Source organism: Elephantulus edwardii, unplaced genomic scaffold, assembly GCF_000299155.1.
Source record: "Elephantulus edwardii isolate Elephantulus edwardi_28Jun2011 unplaced genomic scaffold, EleEdw1.0 scaffold00039, whole genome shotgun sequence".
Lineage (NCBI taxonomy): Eukaryota > Metazoa > Chordata > Mammalia > Macroscelidea > Macroscelididae > Elephantulus > Elephantulus edwardii.
The window spans coordinates 3,640,360-3,647,165 of record NW_006399789.1 but is presented as its reverse complement, the minus strand read 5'-3'; the positions used below and the strand labels follow the sequence as shown (position 1 = coordinate 3,647,165).

Below are 6,806 nucleotides of genomic sequence, written 5' to 3'. Positions count from 1 at the left end.
GGGATGGGTGTGTCAGAGGCGGTGCATTTGGCCAGGACAGAGCAGGGTTTAGGGCTGTTGTGCATAGGGTCGCTATGAGTCGGAAACGACTTGACGGCACATAACAACAACAACAACATGGTTTGGAGCCGGCACACCTTAGTCTTTAAACTGACATTGTTGCTCATTAGCGCCAATAAATATGTCGATGAGAAATAAATGTGAGAAGTTATTTTTTTAAGGATTCATTTTTTTAAAATAAAAAAACACCTAGGAAGAAGCTTCTGAGCACTGATGTTAAACAGCTGTGACTATGTTACTCAAACTCATCTTTCCACATGTCATGCTTGACATGTTAAAATGCTATTCATTTCAGCATTTATTGAGCATATGCTATACACATAGTTCAGTGCTAGGAGCTAAAAGGATTGGCTTTCCAGAAGACTGATCAACTTCAATGGCTATGAACATCGTTTTAAACATTTTCCTGAATTCCTGTTCAGATGTGGCAGCATTTCCTGAGAGGTGACAAGATGCCCCAAGGTAGATCCAGTTAAAATAGTTCTTCCTGAGAATGATTGTGTACATCTGTAATCTCCTACCTGGAGATATTTTATATTAGATGCTTTAAGAAAGAAAAGAAATTGAAATCTGAACAAAGCATTTGACTTAAAAGCTTTGCATATTTAGATTAAGAAGAATTTTATGAAAATGAAAAAAAAACCTGAAAGAGAAGCTTCACTCCTGGCTCGTTGCTCATTTACATTCTTGTCAGGTTTATTAATGCATATGCAGCATTTTATGTGTGGGTAAGCAAGTGCTTTTTGAAGAATTGTATTGGCTTCTCAATCATTTTCCAGATGTCTTTAATCCAGTGTTCTATGTAGGTGGGATACTGGCACTGGTTCTTATTCTTTTGAAATTGAGTTTTTACCATTAAGCATTCATATGATGCTTGTGTAAGAAATATTAATGCTTTGTTATAGTTTCCAGAGCAAAAATATTGCAAAGGAGGTCCTAGACATATTCTGTTTGTTACTAAGATCTTTACGATTTAAAGCTGATGTTTTTAATGCTTCACATTTAGATTTGCATTAGTGGAAAAGTTTCAAGAAAAACACTCCAGCAAATCATCTCATCTTTGTAAAAAAGCTCAATCAAAATTTCCAAGCTTTCACATTCAAAAGAGCTGACTTTATCTAAGAAGAATAAGGTTTAAAACAGCCCAGTTGAAGGTTTTTTTTTATCATTGGAATGTTTTCTCTTTTGAGGATGAAGAAAATATTTTTTACACTTAGGGATTTTTTGTTTATGTATAATTTTCATTAACAAAGTCTTAATTATGAGACTGACATTTTAAAAATTTATTATTAAGTAGAAAAGAAAGAAAATTAGAAATGTCTTGAGGTGATTAGCACTGTCAACCTGGGAAGATGTGTTCTTTTCAAAAATATATACACTTTTAGAACATTTTACTAAGCCAAAGAAGTAAGCTCTCAATTCTTCAAAAATAATATCCCTGCTCCTCACTTATCAAGTATTTTGTCATCTGACATTTCAAATTTCCTAAAATAGTCAATTATCTGCTTTCTACTGTTTTGTGCACTAACGATGTATATCTTGAAATAATAAACACTGAGGCCAAGAGTAATGCTGGCTGTGATGCTTAGTGCTGTGTGTCAAGTTGGCTGGATCACGATTTTCAGTGATTTGACAGTTAAGAAAGGATGTAATTTCACATTTATGAAATGATATCGTCATCCTTCATTTTGTGGTCTGATGTGGTTATCTTCCATTTTTACACAAGCTGGTCTTTGAAAACTATGTTGTCGAGTGGTGAGTCATAGTGTGTGTGTGTGTGTGTGTGTGTGTGTGTGTGTGTGTGTGTTGGTGGAGTGTAGGGACAGAGGTAGATGAAAATAGACCTTTATGGAATTAAAAGTGTTAGCATTTAGTGAGAATAAGTTTATTGTGAGGAACCTTGGTGTGGCAGTGGTTAAACACTTGGTATTAGCCAGAAAGTTTGGTTTGAACTCAGCATGGGAGACAGATGTGTCAGTTCTCTTCTATAAATATATAAAGTCTTAGAGCGCTCTGCGGCAGTTTTACTCTGTCCTACAGAATGTCTGAGTCAGAAGCAACTCAATGTGAATGGTTTTATCGGCCTAGATAATCTTTGCAGGAGCGGATTGCCAGGCCTTTCTACTGCATGGCTTTAGATGGGTTTGAATCACTAACCTTTTGGGTAGCAACCTCGTGCTTAACTATAGTGACCTCGGAATTTCTTTACAAGTGGCTAAACACACACATAAATACCATCTCTCTCTCTCTCCCCCCGGGCCCCCCAATGCTATTAAGTTTATTCACTGTAGTAGTGATGCTCCATTTGGTTTCTGAGGCTGTAAAATTTAAAGAGAGAAGACTGTCAATCTTTCCTCCATGAAGCAGTCAGCGGTTCAAGCCCAAGATCTTTTTCTGGTTAGCAGCAGAACACAGTACATCTTATGGCCCCAGTGGTTCAGACAATGCCAATTACATAAAACATTTTCAATTTTGTTCAAAATCTGTGGAACAGCACTGCACTAGAGTTTTCCATTAAAAAAAAGCTCCTTCCTGTCCACGATGAAAACCTTAATGACAGGAATCTTGATAATGGACCCATACTACTCTATCATATAATTTGAAAAATTATTTAAAGGTAGAAACAAGGTGTGCAATGATTTTGAATTACTTTCGTTTATCCATGCCAGGAGGATGGTGTCCCAGGAGACTCATAGAGTATGTGGTTCATCTCACATACCAAAAACTTTCATGAGTACCTAAACAGTCATAAACCTGAGACAGAATGGTATAGGTCTGCCTGCCTTCGACTACCTTATGTAAAATGCCAAGGTCAATTTCAGGTCTGTGAATTTAACTTCTTAAAGCTGTCATTCTTTGCACCTATGTTAAGTTTAGCTTCTTCTTTAAATGAGTAGGCATCTTCTCTAACCCATTTTCAATGTTCTACTGTTAATGGCTTTATTTTATATCTATTGTATGTATCATCCAATTGATGATAGTCTCTTATAATATAAATCTTTATTTTTTTAACTCTTTTGCTAGATCACCGTACTAATAAAAACCCTCCAGACTATCAAAACAGCAATTAAAAAACTCTCTTCAACTCATTGCCATTGAATCAGAACTGACTCATAGTTGACTCTCCAATGGATTTTTGAAGACTGTATGGAGAGGAGACTGCTCTTCCTTCCCTGGAGAAGCTTCTGGTGCATTTAAACTTCCAGAAAACTGCTGTGTTTATGTTAGCTGCACAACTCCCAACAGACTATGTATGACACCAGAGCTCAGATTACTTAAAATGTAATAACTAAATACCAAACCAAATCCAAACTCACTCTCTCACTCTATCAACTCACTCTCAGTTCAGAGCAGCACTGAGCAGAACTGTCCTAGAAGGTTTTCAAAGCTGTCCATCTTTCTGGCAGCAGACTTCCATTTCTTTCTCCTCCTGAGTAGCTACTAGGTTCAAACCACCCATCTTCTTATTAACAGGCAAGCATTTTCACCAATGTGCCACCAGGTGTCCTAATAGCTACATAAAGTGGAAGCCAAATCTTGGATTTTACTCTTGGTTGATTTATTCTACTGATTGTTAACATGTCAGAAAGCCTCTAGCAAGCAGATCTTGCAGACATAATTGATTAATACCTCCTGAGATTATAGATTGAGAACATTGAAGAAAATAAAACTCTGAGGTATAGGGCCAGGGAATAATGTATATGTTTCAAGCTAGAAAGCAAATGCAATCTACTTTACCAAGTTTACACTGATTACTCTGTTTAAAGTAAAACCCTTCCTGCATCTTGATTCCTTTCTCCATTTGCAACTTTTAATACTACATATCAGCTCTTGACTCATTGATTATATTTTTTTTATTTTGATTTTAGGGTGAGTTTACAGAGAAAATTCATTTTCCATTCAATGGTTCATACTTTTTATGCCCTGTGGCATTGACACAATCCCTAGCAACATTGCAGCATTGCTCTTTCTGCTTCTCTCTGTAGTTCTAATTTCGATTTGTCCTTCTTCCTTCTGTCTTTCCTTCTGGGCTTTATCCTGGGGCAAACGCTGCCCTTTGGATAGTGTAGTTTTTGTTCTTGGAAGTGCTTGCTCCCTTGTGTTATAAATCATCATATAGGCCTGTCTTTGGTTTGGATGGAAGTTGAGTCACAGTGTAATTTCCTTCCAGGCTTGAATGATAACTAAGGGCCATGGTCTCAGAGGTTCCACTCGTCCCTATTAGAGCAGTTAGCCTGGGATTTGAACAATAATATAGACTTTTTTTTTTTTTAACAAAGGCAAGGCTGGTGTGCCCAAGTTTATTGAAAATATTACAGCACAACAAACAGACTCAAACGGCTCCACGTGGTTTTTTGAAATTTATCCCAACTGTGGGCTGAGTACCTGCAGGTTGGACATGTCGACTGCCAAAGTTCAAGAGTTTCAGCATTTCCATAGTATCAGGTTCTACTTCAATGATCTGATCCAAGGCTGAAGCCTCTGGTACATAATTATATCTCCTTTCTCTCTCCTCCTCCTGCAGCTTAATGGAGATGCCTCTCACAGGCCCTCTCTGAATCCGCTTCGTCAGATGTGTGACATAACCTGCTATCTTGTTCCGGAGCTTCTTGCTGGGAATAATGGCGATCTCCTTGCATACGCGCTTGTTCGTGTGGAAGTCATTACCCAGGCGCGTGTAGTATTTCTCAGTGATGACCTGGACGCCTTCTTCAAGGTTTTGGTGTGAATGTGGCCCATGTTGGTGGGTCCTTGGTGAAAGAGGAAATAGCTAATTTTGACATTTTTGTCCTATCCTATCTGGAGCCTTCTGTGATATCTTTCAGAGCAGCGAGTAATAAAAGCATGGGACCGTCTGGTCCTGGCCTCAGAGTCAGGTTGTTGTTAACACAGGTTATTAGTCCTTTGGACTAAAGTCTTTCATTTTCTTCACTCTCTATGTTAAACAGAGAGAGACCAAGAGTTGCACCTTGGAGGTTCCCATGCTTTTGAGACACAGTGAATACTCTTCAAAGTAGAAGAACATTATCTTTGTAAATTATACCAACTGACGGTGATGACTTCCAAGACTGTGGTCCTGAGCTTCCAGGCTCATCCAGCAACTTATTTCCTCAAGGTGTTTATTGATGTCTTCAAACTTTAGATCTTTAGTTGTTCTGCTATATACATAGTTACATTTACAGTACATACAGTACATTTACAGTACATACAGGTAAGTTTATAGAAATATTATCTATCAAATCTATGTTGTTGGTGGGTACAATCTCATTAACCTCCAGATACCTATTCATTGTGCTTGCTAGCCTTTGTACCCACTTAGAGTTCATTATCATGCCTGGTCAATCCTTTATATTTGCCTCTTTACCCAATTTAATGGCACATAACAACAATAACAACAATAACCCAATTTGTCTGTTTATTCATTTTTTTGCTCCCTCTCCCTCCCTTCCCTTTCCCATTTCTGTTAATCATCCACGAATGATTCTGTATGTAAATATTTCTTTAGTTTTTTAATAATAGCAGTCTTACACCCTAATCATCCTTTCTTGAATTGACTTAAGTTATTCAACATTGTGTCTTTTAGATTTATCTATGTTGTGCACTGTTTCACAATTTCTTGATCATTTTTTAGTGATGTGTAATATTTTACTATGTGAATATAATATAGTTTCTTTGCTCTTTCAACCATTGATGGACACTTGAATTGTTTCCAGTTTTTAGATATTGTAAATAATGCTGCAATAAATGTGGATGTATATATATTAGTTCATGTCATAGCTCTTACATCTTTGGGATATAGGCCCATTAGTTGGATTTCTGGATCAAATGGTATTTCTGTTCTTCACTTTTTAAGGAAGCAATGAATGATATCTATAAAATTATCAAGTTATTTGTAGAGAAAAGAGACTCCAAATAAGCAAAGCACTTTTGAAAAACAAAAGTGAAGTGAGAGACATAGCTCTCCCTGACTTTAAAACTGACTAGAAAGGAGCAATAACCAAAACAAAATCTTACTAGGATAATGACAGGCAAATAGACCAATGGAAACCATTTGAGAATCCAGAAATGGACCCATCTATCTATGGTCAACTGATATTTGACAAGAAAACAAATCCTATCGAATAGGGAAACTACAACCTCTTCAACAAATGATGCTGACAAAACTGGACTCCTACCTACAGAAAACTGAAACAGGATCCACATCTCACACCATACTAAAAAATCAACTCAAGATTCTTAAGAGACAAACTGAGAGAAAAAAAAAAGAGAGAGACAAACTGAGTCCAAGCTTAGAAAGCCTACTCTATGGTATAAAGAGGTTGGGAAACGCAGCCAGAAATGTACAACTAGGAGAGAACAAACTTGATGAAGGGGACCTTCTAACCATTAAATCCCTGTGCACATCAAAAGCTTTTTCCAAAAGAGTAAAAAGAAAACCTACTGACTGGGAACAAACACTTGGCAATGCCATGTCAGACAAGGGTCTTATAATAAAAGTTTACAGAATACTACTGGACCTCCAGAAGAAAAATAAAAATAACCCCATTACAAAATGGGTAAAAAACATGGAAAGACTTCACAAAGGAGAATATTTGGATGGCCAATAGACACATAAAGAAACTCTCAAAATCACAGCAACAATAGAGATACAGATAAAAAATATGATGAGATACCATCTCACCCCATTAGCAGTGGCAAAGTTTAGCAGGCAAAGTTGGAGAGAATGTGGAGAAGTGGGAGCTCTC

General features: G+C 37.1%; 1 pseudogene; it reads right to left on the bottom strand.

The window, feature by feature from the left end:
• Positions 1–4,393: 4,393 nt before the first annotated feature.
• On the bottom strand, positions 4,394–4,800 carry LOC102864557 (annotated as a pseudogene).
• Positions 4,801–6,806: the final 2,006 nt, after the last annotated feature.